Consider the following 12,214-nt stretch of genomic DNA (forward strand, 5'->3'; position numbering starts at 1 on the left):
TGCAGCAGTCCTAACATCTTCAGTAAATCAACAGTTATGATGATATATGTCAAATGAATACATAAGTTAACTCAGAAGAGAGTATTTCACCAGTCAATCAAGGAATGAAAAGGTGTGATATATTATTTCATTGCAAGCTGAGTCAGAAATAATTTTTTGGGGACTGAAAGGATGCCAGCTCCTTGACATAAGACCATGCTCTAATGCTCCAGCCATTTTCTCTCACTACACATCCCAGACATCAAACTGTTCTTCAGCAGCTTAGTTGGTATTGATGCCAAGCCAGTACTGAAATGTGACAAAATGTGGGACATAATCCAAAGCCCAAGTTCTTATTCTTGAGCCACAAGGACCGTTTGATACATTTGGCTGCCAAAAAAGACTGAAAAATTAGAGTATTTTTAACAGTTATATCAAGGGAGATTTGCCATGTGAAACCTATTCATTACACCAGCATACATTTGGGTCAGAAAATACTGTGTTACAGGTTAGAAAACATACTCAGGGATGGCAGCTTTCTTTGGTTTTTTTGGGTTAAGGCAGCACAATATATTCACAGTAAAGTAGATAATATTTTCAAAATTTTTTACCAGACAGATACTAAAAAGACTTTGTACCAGATACTACTCTATTATCTAGAGCCAATCATTGGCAATGTGAAACCACACATAGAATAATGACTTTAATGTTAATAGGTAACAAAACAGGTAAAAGTCTATGTAATGCCATATTTATTGTTTAAAAAGTATCATTGGGTTCAGTGCAAAGGTTACTGAGATATGTTTTGGCAAAGATTCTCCAAATAGATGCTTGAGATTGTTTTGTACATTTGTGCATGTCTAGAGACATGGATGAATTTTAGCTTATTTTTCCCAGGGCTGTTGATTCAAAGATTCTGAAGCAGAATGAACAGAAGTACAGCATAGTATGAATTTTCAGGGCTATTTTTCAATCTCATTTTTTCAATTTTAAATTTTTGTCTTGATATTTTAGAAGCTGCTGTTCTTGGGCCCTTCCTTAGATTGTCAACATTATTTCTCACCTTTTGATTTGAGTTGCACAAAAAGTTTTATAAGGCTTATACTACTGTTTGTTTTCCCTTGCCATAAAACCTAGGAGTCACAGGGAACATTTTGTCAAGTTTTCACGCAGCTCTGAAAAAACGGCACTTAAAGGAGTTATCAGACTTGGCCTTTTAAACAACGGGCCCAGAGGAAACCTAGAGCATATAAAAGAATAGAAGTTTCAAATGAAAGCCACTACAATTCATTTCTAAGCTGCTCTCAGAGCAAGGCTCAAGCTGAAGGGGGGATATGGCTACTAAGGCCTAAGTCAGCCAAAGGAGTGGGTTAAAGCAGCTTCAGGGCTGCTTGAGCTGTTCCCTGCAGGTTGCTATTATGCCTTGTTGCCATCTAGGGATCACCAGAGTGCATGCCCAGGGGCATGTTCCAACACATTCAGGGCCTGGGAAAATACGTATTTTTGTATTTTGTATGTATTAATTTCAAGGATTACTTAGACAGCAGTCACATCTGCAATTCTAGTGAGGACCTACACACTGCGATTCTCCCTCCTACTCTTGCATTATATGAAGAAGGAGTGGGGACCAAGACTGACCCAAAAATATGTTGTCAGTTTAGGGAACATTAGTTACCATTCAGGAGTGGTACTCTCTGTACTCAAGAACAAATGAGAATCCTTCAGAGTTCAACTGAAATAAGACACAAGTATTTATTTCCCTCTCTGTAACTTGGAGCTCTGAACATAACATTATCCCACACTTCAGGACTGCTGATCTGCCAAGCAGAGTTTTAAAATTCTAGTAGGCCATAACTTTTATCTTTTTGACAGAAGAGAAAGACAAAAAAGTACAGGCAGAGTGTTGCAAATGGTAAGAAACAGAATAATCTTATGGGGAAAGCACAGAGGAAATGCAGTGCCTGTGGAGCAGGGAGAAAAAGATCAGTGAAGGTCATGACAGGAAAAGTAAAATAAAGAGTCATGCAAAAGATGAAAAGAATAGCAAAGCTTCATACAAGAGCATGCAAGGCTCACAGTAGCTCTGGGTGGGACTAAGAACACAAAGAGAGTCTGGCTGGCAACAGAAGGATGTGAGGCACTGTTGGAGGGATAAGGGACATCTCTATCATCTGGAGGAAAAAGTACCACAGAGCCTGAGTATCTCTGGCATGGGAAAAGGTCTGGGAGATTTCTGAGATAAGTAAATAGGAAATTTGGCTGAGTGAGGACTGGAGAGATGTAATCAGTGATCTGCATGTGCACTGAGCATATTGAAGCAGGCAAACTTAAAGAAACTTTGCTAGGGTAGAGTCAGGAACAGGATCGCAGTAAAAGTAATCCAGGATTAAAAATCAGTGGATGAACTAGCTGAAGAGCAAGTGTGGTTTATGGCAATGCAGAAAAGCCAGGAAGTAAAGGAGTAGCTAGTATAAAGCACAGCAGTGGAGCATGCCATAAAATCACAGACTAACCTAGGTCAGAAGGGTCAGCAAAAGATCATCTGCTCCAACCTTTCATGGCAAAGGGAGTCTAGGTCACATTACCCAGCACCCTGTCCAATCACATCTTAAAAACCTCCAGTGACAGGGACTCTACATCTTAAAAACCACCAGTGATGGGGACTCTACCACACCCCTGGAGAGGTTGTTCCAGTGAATGCTTGTTCTCACTGTAAAAAATTTCTTTCTATCATGGCAAAACCTCTCCATATGCAACTTCTTCCTGAAGCCCCTTGTCCTCTCCATGTGGTTTCTTGTGAATTGAGAACATCCACCCTCCTTGTAGCCACTCTTTAGATACTGGAATACTGTGATGAGGTGCTGTGGCAGCAGCTCTCTGGCCACAGAGAGCAGGCACAGACTTTCCCAGGCATTTTCCCAGGGAAGGCTGTGAGAAGATCAGAGAAAAGAATGAGAAACAATTCTCATCTCTACTTGCACCTGCTGTTGTGCACATGTGGAATGTGTCATGGAGATTTGTTTACCACAGGGTGATTTCTTAATTGGACTCTGGATGATGTTTGGATAGATTGGCCAATTAGGTCAAAGCTGTATTGGACTGGCTGTAGGGGTTACTGAATTTCTTAATAAGTATAGTATAATATAGTATAGGATGATACAATAAAGCAATTGATCAGCCTTCTGCAATCATGGAGTCAATGCTAATTATTACCCAGCTCAGGGCCTGTGGCAACAAGGTGCCCCTCAGCCTTCTCTTCTCCAGGGAGAAAAAAAATCACACTCCTCTTTCCTTATAGGACAGTCTCTCCAGCTCTCTGATCACCTTTGTGGCCCTCCTTTGAGCCTACTCCAATCTGTCCATGTGTTTCTTCAAGGGTGGTGACCAGAACTGGGCACTGTACTCCAGGTGTGGCCCAGCAAGCACTGTGTAGAATGGGATTATCACATCTCTTTTATCTCTGCCAATACAATCCCTGCAGGTGCAGCCCAGGATTCCATTTGCTTGTCTTGCTGCAGTGGTGCACTGCTGACTCATATCAGGTCAGGTTAGACAGATCTGTCAAGGAGCAGAAATAAAAATTTGGGAGTGTGTCATAGCCCAGGTGTACACTGACGAGTGAAGCACAGATACTGCCTAAGTTGGCTTGGGGACAATGTTGAGTAACTGGACACTTCCTTGTTGGTGGGGCTTGCTGGGCCCTCAGGCGCTGAAGAGACACTGCAGCTGCTCTCTGACAGGCTCTGCCTGGCCAAAGCAAAAGTCGCGTGCATGACTCTCTCATGGTCTGTAGCTCAGGTCTCATCTGTCAAAGGTTCATTTCCAGTGAGGACCTACACACTGAAAATGACAAAAATAGGAATATTTTGAATACAAGAAGCTTCAATTCCTAATGAACTTGTACCAGAATTGGCACCTTTTGCTGACAGTCAGCATCTTGTCATTTGCTTCCCTTAAAAAAATCCAATCACCAAGAACTAAATACAGCTGCCAATAACCTTATTAATGACTGAGACTAATGCAGAAATTTTCAAACTGAACTACTCTTCCAAGTTTCAACAATCTTCCATCACAACTAATTTTCTGTTTTCAGAAAATGCGCATTCTTAAAAATATGGATTTTGACTCTCAGAAATAAACCAAATATAAGCTAAATAATTTTAGAGTAACAAAATCAGGAGGAATGTTAATGACTAAAGTAAAATAAAGTAAAAGCTAAAGTTCTATTACCAAAAAAGAAATCCCATGTTAGTTTTAAAAATTAAGAGGAACCTGAGATGAAATAAGCAGCTCTGAGAATAAAGAAAGTATTTATAAACTGTTTAATTCTCCTTTCCCTCATTTGTAGACTGATGCACACCTTTTTTAAGTTGGCCTCTGTGGTTAAGGCAAAACAAAAGGCGCTTTTTTTTAAAGCTTGTACCATACTGTGAAGCACATTTCTATAAGGTTTAATGATCTCTGTTGCAAGTGTAGCTCACCACTTGCAGATGTGCCATTTACAAACCACTGGGAAACATTAGCATCAAGATTTTTGTGTGGCAGTCTGAGCCTTGGATGCTGTGTGCATTCTCCATCTTTGCTCAGACCAAAAGGGCTCTGGCAATGCTTCATGGAAATTTACTGTGTAAATAAGGTGGTGTGATCCAGCTGGCAGGACATGTACTACATCTAGCTTGTAGGATATTTCCTTTTGGTCCAATATTTTTTCTTTGTGGAAATTACAGAGGATTTTTATAGACAGAAGAGAAAGGCTCTTCCAGCCCCTTGCTAAGAAATCCTGCTACCATTAATCCCTGTGAATGGAAGGAGCAGGGCAAGGAGCACATTTCTTACTGTACATGAACAGCACAGGAATAAAGGTTATTGCTGCCTCTGCAGCACATGTAGGGAGGGCAAAATCATGGCCAGTGTAAGATGAGACATGCAAGGCTCTACATGAGAAAGCAACATGGTACCTTCAACTAATGTGTCCTTTCTCATGCTTGATTGCATTTCTAACCAACAAGAAAATTAAGTTTGGTCAGCTTAGTCTTCAGAGCTTTTCTAACGTTAATAAAAATCATAAATACATTGTTTAAACTTAAAAATAGGGAAATTGCCAGTAAATACATACTGTAAGTCAGAATCTCTAGAGGACCAACAAGATTCTTAAAAAGCAAAGAATATTGGATCAGCAAAATTAGGATACAAGAAAGAATTTTAAAATAATTAGGTAAAAAATAGGTCACAAGTCTAGTATTTGTCCCTGAGTGGTTTGAAATATTACAGCTGAAAATAATAATGCAGAAGAGCAGACCTGTCAAATAGGCAGTTTCATATTTGAGAATATGATGGATGCTCTAATAATACCAGAGAATGTATTTGAATCACTTTGCTTTCCAACAGCAATTAATAATGGCATGAAAAAACAGCCACTGTATTCTAATATCTTAAAATGATTAATGCCTTATCATTTGCATCCTGGAATTTCAGATGAGATGACCAATTACTGACTTGAGCTTGCTGACCAGATTTTATGTTGCCTGATTTTAGCTCCTCAGTAAAATGTGCACAAACTGAAACAAAATTATATATAAGAAGGCTAAACTTATTTAAAAACCAGGAGGAAAAATTAAAGCTTTTATGACTGCAGTTCATAGTCTTGCTGAATCTGGAATTGTAAAGCACTTTGGTTCAGACATCTCAGACCTACATATCCCCAAATCTGTATGCAAATACAGGCTTTCCTTAAATTCCCCTTGATATCCTCCTTCCAATGCTCATCAAGCTTTTGCTGACTAAACTGCCTTCCATTCACTATGTCACCAGCATCAGAACATTTCAGAAAAGAAAACTGAATTGTGACAGTGCTGTCTTTGCCACACAGATGGTTCATTTTTTTGCAGCAGCAGTAAAAGTGAACACCAAGGGTGACTCTAAACAGCTCTGAGATGTTTTCAACAGTGGCCCTTTATTCTAAATGACAAATGTGAATTCAGAAAAGGACAGATAAAATCTGCTGAGCACATAAACCAGTCAACAGGCAAGTCAGTGGAACACAGATGGACTGCAGCCATTATTCACCTCGTCTGAATCCATGGTGTTTCAGCTGGAATTTCCTAGGTACATTAAATCATATGGGAAAATGGTCTCCAATAGTAGCTCATCTAATAAAATCCATGAGACTCCCTTAATTATCAGAAGGTGAATGTATGAGAAAACAGCAGAGTGAACCAGCAAAGTAGAAGCACCAATTGCACATTCCCTTGTTTTGGCACAGCACACCTTAAATAATCCAAGAGTAGCAACAGGTCTGTCCTGCAGTCTGGGAACAGTACTCTCACAAGAGCCACTGCAGGCACAGAAAAGGACTGAAAGCAAGTGAAAAGATGTTTTTACAGTTAGTTGTGCTTGCAAACATAGCATTGAGTATTTATTCAGGATCAGTTTTAACACATGGATGAGGATCCAGTGCTTGGATTAAAAACACGGAATACCTTTCCACATAAAATTTCAGGATCTGGACCACAGCTTATATGACTCTGTTTCAAATATCAGCACATAACAGGGACAGTGCACAGAACAATACCAATCAATTAGCTGGCTAAGTTGAAGGAAAGTTTTCACAGTGGGCTTTTCTTTTTTTCTAGATTTTTTTTCTGACTTTATTCTAAAATCACACCCAGTATTTCCCCATCTGCTTCAACCAACTAGACAACTAAAAGAGGAGAAATTTTCAAAATGCATCTGTGCCAACATGGGGTGACTACATTTTTTTTTTTTAATAAGTATATAACCATATTGGACTTGTCATATGGACATAGCTTTAATTCTGAAAGGACAACATATTTTGAGTCCTATAGCAATTCAACAAAAGATACATTCCAAAACCAAAGAAAATTGTTAATTCATAAAAAAATGTAGATTATGACCTGACCAATCTGTGCAGGAGGTCTGATTAGGTACTTTCAGGCGATCAACAAATAACAAGATAAAAAACAGGAAGGGGAGAAAAACAATACTCCAAGATGTGTGGCATACCTTGGCAGCCAACAGCAAAAGATGTTCTCGAGGTTTATTTCTGGTTTTTATTTTCAGAAGACCTACACATATTTTTGTAACAAATTGCTTTTCCACTTAAATTTACTTCATTCTTTTTCCACACCTTTTGCCACCAAACATCATCCTAAAACCATGAGAACTGCCACTGGCAGGACTTGTGATGTGAGAAGAGTGAAAGACATACCAACCTGTGACAACACTGTGTTTTAAATCCTCTTGATCCAATCATAAAGCATTTGAAGACAGGGTCCCAGCACAAGGAAACAAAGTCAGCAGTAAAACTTCAGTGTCTGAATCAAATGAAAACACTGCTTAAAGTAAGAGTAACATGGAAAGGAATCCTTACTGATTCTCACAGTGCTGAGGAGTTTAAATGAGACAAAACCAGCAGTGAATGGGTTATTGGTAAAAGGTAAATTGGATAGGCTTTTTAAGGTGGGCCCAAGTAGATCAATCCATGTATCTGTGCAGAGGCAAAAGTTAAATCCTGAGAGCAATGTTAAGTCCTATTGAGAGAAGCAGGGAGATGATACGACTGAAAAGAGACTACTGCAAAGGATACAGATATTAATGGGAGGGTTTACTGAACACAGGGTATCTGTAATGGTAGTGCTGCAAGAAAGCAAATAAAATTTTGGGATATGCATAAAAAATAGAAGGAGTTACTTTAGTATTGGCAAGTAGAGTCATTGCTGTTGGCATATTGTGCTTATCTCTGATGTGCATGGAATACTGAGCATGAAGATTACTGGTAAACTAGAGAAGTACTAAATTCACATAACATCCCTAACAAAGAGTAACATTTTGTGAGTCTTATATACTCAAACAAAGCCTGGACTTGGACAGAGAAATGGAAAGAGGAGGTTTAATATGTAAAAAAGTGTGCAATTTAAAGTTAAATTTCAAGTGAGTCAAGTAATCACTGTAGCAATTTAGTGAAGATTTTGTGGATTCTTTTACCACTATGCATTTTTAGTCAAGACTGCATGCTTTTTAAAAAATATCTGACCTGGGTCAAGCAAGAATTAAGCTAGGGGAGCCTGTGTCTTCCTTTATAATACAGTCAGGCATCAATAATCCATTCTTCTGCTATAATTTATGAATTTTCCAAATTACAGCAAATGAGCTTTTTAGGTTCTTCAAGGGCAGTTATGCAGCTATGTGAACATTACGTTTTGAATAAAAAATGCAAACTATTTATGCATTTAGTGATATTTCAACTGAAAAACATTCAATGCCACATTTATGAAAGAAAACAAATTACCATTTACATATGAGTTGCAAAAGCACTTTGATAACCTCCAGTACTTGCTATCTATCTAATGTTTTACTGATTTAACAGGACTGGTAATTCACTTCTCATCAAGAAAATATTGTCAGTGGAGATCAGTGTAATTTGTTTATTACAAGGGTAGAGATAGAGAGCTTCTTGGAAAATATGGCAATAGAGTTAAATCTTTATGGGCAAGATAAAGATTAATGCAAATGAAAGATAAAGAATAATAAAAGTAATTATACTGCAAGCAGAATGTAAAAAGTAGTTTCTCTAATTCCAGTAAGGAGCTGTTATTTGAGTGCTATGAGGTTTTAGCCACTTTTTTTAATGTTAGTCTAAATCCTAAAATGTAGCTGGTTTTTTCTTTGCTCCTGTACAGATATTCTATTTCCCAGTTTTTGAGCAAAATCTCAAGGCAAACATTCACACCAAGCAGTGGACAAAGCTGGGAGAAAAAAAAAAGTGCAGAATCAGCGATGGTGCTCTTTTCAGTTACTCTGAGCTGTAAGAATTTTGGGGAAATTTTACATCAAGTCAAGTAGGGATTATTCCTAAAGCCTGACAACATATGGTTCAACTTTTCTTGGAACACTTAGCCAGATTTTAAAAAACCAGTCACAATGTGTATTTCAATCCCTATCTCAATTCTTAACATTTAGCACTTGATATACACTGTTTTCAGTTAAAACTGAGGATGAGATCCAACATGAGAGAAAATGACCCTGGCTTAAACAGTTACCACACATCAGCTTATCTACAGAACTAGTTAGCTTCACATCTGAAGGAAATTTGGGACAGTTGCAGTTCATTTCAGCCTGTAACAAAAGAATCCAGCCAAATTCTTTCACATTTGCCTCACCACAATAATTCCACAGACGTTCACCAAGGCTTTGCTTATTTGAGGTTATTTACTGTGCAGTGTTTAACCCCAAGCTGTAGCACAACTAGCCAACAGACTTAAGAGCCTCGCAGTAAATGCAAAGTTATCTAAGGTGTTTTGTACAGAAGTACAAAGAATTTGAAAATATGTGCCTGCTACTACTGCAAATGGAGAATATAAAGCAAAAAGCATTTAACAACATAGCAACTAACTACAGCAACATAGTAAAGGATGTCCTGAGAGGGCTCTGAGCCTATGGACCATATTCCCCACCAAAGCATGATTTGCTGTCCTGGCTGTAGCTATGCCCTAAACCAGAGTCCTTCATGTCCCTCCACCTTGTATCTGAGGGCTCTGTCAGACCTGTGCTGGTGTAAGGCATACAGTAACCTATGGGGCACTGCTGGCAGATGAAGGTTTCTCCAAAAACAAGTGATGGAAGAAGTAACCTTCCCAGTGTGCAAGGTCAGCTTGGTCCCAACCTTCCTATGTGCTTATCCACTCACGTTAAAAACTTTGAGGGGACCCTTTAGTAATCAGGTGTCCATACAGGTGGTATTCACATGCCCTCTGAACAGAGAGAGACTTCACTTTCTCAGGATTTCTCCTGAGAGAAGCTGTGAGAGAAGCAGAGAAAAGAGAATCAAAACAATTCTTATCTCATTCGCTGCTCCTGTTTATGCCCATGTGGAATGTGGTATGGAGATTGTTTACCCAAGGTGATTGCTTGATTGGATTCTGCTGATGGTGTTTGGATTCATTGACCAATTGGATCCACGTGTGTCGGGACTAGGGCAGAAAGAGTCACTGGTTTTCTAGTTAGTTAGTGATAGTTCTTGTTAGTGTAATAAAGTTATAGTCTAATATAGTTTAATAAAGTAATTAATTAGCCTTCTGAAATCATTGGAGTCCTGCACATAATTCTTCCTGCTGGTCGGACACTGCATTTTACTATACATACACTAAACACTACCATCAGGAGTAGGAGTTAAGAATTCACTAAATACAAACTAGGAGGAAGGTGCAGACAATCAACACAGAGTCCCCAAACTCATAGTTAAGAACACTTTTTTTTCCTAAAAACATGTGCTACATCTCTTCAGGCCCATACAATGTGAACTACTGTCTACTTTTTTTTCCTAAGGCTTTTTTATTGCTAGCAGGCCTGGTTTATGATGCCTTTTGGATCATTTCTTTACTTCTTCTGTCTCAAACATAAGCTTTCTGTCTGAATTTTCAATAGCCTACTTCCTCCTATCTATTTTCTGTCATTATACAAAGATTAATGCAAATTTGATTAGGTTTCTGTAGTTCACCTACTGGCTTTTCAAATATCATGCTTTTTTCCTTGTTGTCCTTATTGCTGGAGTTTTCTTTCAACAGCCACAAAACCTGATTAATTTTCCTCAGCAAATCCCACCTTATGTCTTCTTCACCATGAAGTACACACAGAAACAAGTGTTCGACTAATAGTGTGTTGCAAACTGTGCCTTCCTCACTGATCAATACAGTCTCATTGTTTCCCTCATCTGCCCATAGCCATCTGCTGTCTTTTGTCTTATACTTTTGAGTTCTTCAGGGCAGGAATTATCTTTTTGCCCTATATTCCTATACAATATAACATGATAATCACAGTTCAGGCAGGATTAAGGCTGCTAGATAACATGATAATACAAACAAATTACAATAACAGAAAATTTGCTCCAAGTTCTCTGCAGGTTTTGTTTGTTTGTTTGTTTTGTTTTTTAGGTTTTTTTATGAAATCTAAGACTTCTAGGTGGTTCAGAAAAAACATCACCGATTCCACTGTTTTTTCAATGCCTCTGACAAAGGTTTAGAATAGCAGTAGGTGAGAATATTAATTCAAGTCTTTTAATATAGGGCTGGATCAGGCTCAGCAGGTCTGACAGCTGTCTCCATTGTGACTCCTCCTAAAGGCAGGAAAAGGATTCTCACGGGAAATGAATCAGCCCCTACGGAGCCCACGAGGCAGCGTGCAAGAGGAGTTGTGCTACTGCCTGGCAAGATTGGTAGCTCAGATACAGGACCACGTAGTGACATCTTTATCATAATCCCTAATAGAAATATGCCACATTTTCCTGTTTATTTTTATTTGAAGGTGAATGTCACAAAAGTTAAAGGTCTGTAACACTAAACGGGGAATAAGAGAAACTCTAAGATTATTTCCACAGAGACCATGATTCAGGGAGACTGTTGTGAACCACAAATGCAAAATTATAAATATTACAAAGCTTGTCTTTATGTGCAAGAGGCCTAAATTTCAGTTTCCGTGGAGAATCCTCCTTCCAGGGGCCTCTTGGTGCCTACGTGCTCACTTACGAGACTGTGATATGCAAGGGGGATTATTTTATCTTGCACTGAACAGGGAAGGTGTCAGAATTTGCCCGTCTTTTCAGAGCCCAGCTCCAGCAGGCACTACCTGACTCAGCTCACAAACTAGAGCCACAGCATCAAATTTCCCAACCCACTTAATTTGAAAGCCTGCCAAGATAGGTGAAAGACCTTATAAATATGTAAAGCAGGAAGTTCAAATTACACAGTGATGTAAACTCCCAGTGATTGATGCCCTTTTAAAAACAATAAAAATCCTCGAGAAACTACAATGTTGGTGAATGTGCTTCCCTCCCGATGCTGTCTGGCGGTGCCGTGCGGAGTTTGGCTGATGTATTGTACTTTTCGTGCGGATTTTATTTTGGATTTCTACCACTTCCTGGAGGCCAGGGGGAGGCACAGTGGGAGGAACCAAAAAACTCGGTGCCACAGCCATTTTGTTTGTGGGCAGCATGGTAGAATTCTGTCAGTCAGTATAAGGAGGGGTTTTTAAAACAGTATTTATGGAAAAACTATTCCTGCAGTAACGGATGTATCTGTTGAATTTAGTGTTAATTTAGTCCTTTCATAAGGTAGGTATTTATAATTGTAAGTAAATTGAGTGTTTGTTGGGATTCAAGCCTCCCCACTTTCCAGGAATCATGGATTTTGTTTCAGGCATGACTGGCTCTTTCGGATGCTGC

General features: G+C 38.9%; 1 protein-coding gene across 1 annotated transcript in view; it reads left to right on the forward strand.

Moving 5' to 3' along the window:
* Positions 1–11,992: 11,992 nt before the first annotated feature.
* EPC1 (enhancer of polycomb homolog 1) overlaps positions 11,993–12,214 on the forward strand; it is a 65,698-nt gene continuing 65,476 nt past the window's right edge. Inside the window, exon 1 of the mRNA XM_053966782.1 lies at positions 11,993–12,103. The gene's annotated coding sequence lies outside the window, so the exon portion shown is untranslated. The remainder of the gene's footprint in view (positions 12,104–12,214) is intronic.

The sequence above is a fragment of the Vidua chalybeata genome, chromosome 1 (assembly GCF_026979565.1).
Source record: "Vidua chalybeata isolate OUT-0048 chromosome 1, bVidCha1 merged haplotype, whole genome shotgun sequence".
Classification (NCBI taxonomy): domain Eukaryota; kingdom Metazoa; phylum Chordata; class Aves; order Passeriformes; family Viduidae; genus Vidua; species Vidua chalybeata.